The sequence below is a fragment of the Halichoerus grypus genome, chromosome 5 (genome assembly GCF_964656455.1).
Source record: "Halichoerus grypus chromosome 5, mHalGry1.hap1.1, whole genome shotgun sequence".
Taxonomy (NCBI): domain Eukaryota; kingdom Metazoa; phylum Chordata; class Mammalia; order Carnivora; family Phocidae; genus Halichoerus; species Halichoerus grypus.
Genome location: NC_135716.1, coordinates 100,604,740 through 100,606,300, shown reverse-complemented (window position 1 = coordinate 100,606,300; position 1,561 = coordinate 100,604,740). Strand labels below are relative to the sequence as shown.

At 34.9% G+C, this 1,561-nt stretch overlaps 1 pseudogene; it reads left to right on the top strand.

The window, feature by feature from the left end:
• Positions 1-330: 330 nt before the first annotated feature.
• On the top strand, positions 331-1,180 carry LOC144381757 (chromobox protein homolog 3-like; annotated as a pseudogene).
• The last annotated feature ends 381 nt before the right edge of the window (positions 1,181-1,561 follow it).

Genomic DNA, 1,561 nt, shown 5'->3' with positions numbered 1-1,561 from the left:
GGTTATGAATTTCTTGAAGAACAAACAACCTATGTTGGTCTAGTATGACCATATAAAATGAAATATGCAACATTATTAGATACTGGTAATTGAAATATTCAACCTGTTATACAGAAGCATATTAAAGAAAGATATTTGAATACTAAATAAGTGAAAAGAGTAAGAAAAGCAGAATCTAAGTACATTTGCTTTTAATACACATTGAATCAAGAGATACAATTTTTTGTTTGAGGAAGAATAAAAACAAATTCTAGCACTGGTTATGAGAACTTACATTTTTAACTAACCCGTGGAAAGTGGCTAGAGCTTGAGGAACACAGCACTGGAGACGTCACTGACCTGGGACCTGGAGCAGTTCAGAAGTGGTGAATAATAGTTCTTCAAGTCTACAATAAAAAATGGCCTCCAATAAAACTACATTGCAAAAAATGGGAAAGAAACAATGGAAAGAGTAAAAAATAGAAGCGGGAGAATTTGTAGTGGAAACAGTACTAGACTGACATGTAGTGAATGGGAAGGTGGAGTATTTCCTGAAGTGGAAGGGATTTACAGATGATGACAATACTTGGGAACCTGGAGAAAATTTAGATTGTCCAGAGTTAATTGAAACATTTCTTTTCTTTCCTTTTTTTTTTTAAGATTTATTTATTTGAGAGAGAGAGAGAGCATAGGCAGGAGGGGCAGACGGAAAACGAGAAAGAATTTCAAGCAGACTCCATACTGAGCTTGGAGCCCATGGAGGGGCTCAATCTCACCACCCTGAGACCAGGACCTGAGCTGAAACCAAGAGTCAAACGTTCAACCTACTACTGTACCACCCAGGCGACCCGAAGCCTTTCCTAATTCTCAAAAAACTGGTAAAGAAAAATACGGTACAAAAAGACAATCTTTATCTGATAGTGAATCTGATGATAGCAAATCAAAGAAGAAAAGAGATGCTGCTGATAAACCAAGAGGCTTTGTTAGAGGTCTTGATCCTAAATGAGCAATTGGCACCACAGATAACAGTGGAGAATTAATGTGTCTCATGAAAATGAAAAGATTCAGATGAGACAGACTTGGTGCTGGCAAAAGAGGCAAATATGAAGTGTCCTCAAATTGTAATTGCCTTTTATGAAGAGAGACTAACTTGGCATTCTTGTACAGAAGATGAAGCTCAATAATTGTTTGCATTGCTTTTCATATGTATTTATATTTATATATAAATATACATATTTATATATTGTAAATCTGGGTCTTACTTTTTTACTAATTAGTGTGAAGAAATATTCTAATGAAAATCATGTTTGGTATGTTCGTTTTGAAGTAGTATTGGGGGAGTTTTGCGGCCTTTTGCATATATAACACTGGTTACTTTGAACAAATAAAAACTTTCTTTAGTTGCTTCCCTTTATCAGAAAAGAATATTTGAGACCATGGTATATTACTCTCCTGCATTAGAGAACACCTTTTCTAAATGTTTGGGGAAATCTTCATAGTCGTTACTCAATCAGAATTTGTGTTTAACTCCTATATGCCTAAGGACTATTTTGTGTTTTTTGTTTATTTGGATTTGTGTGTG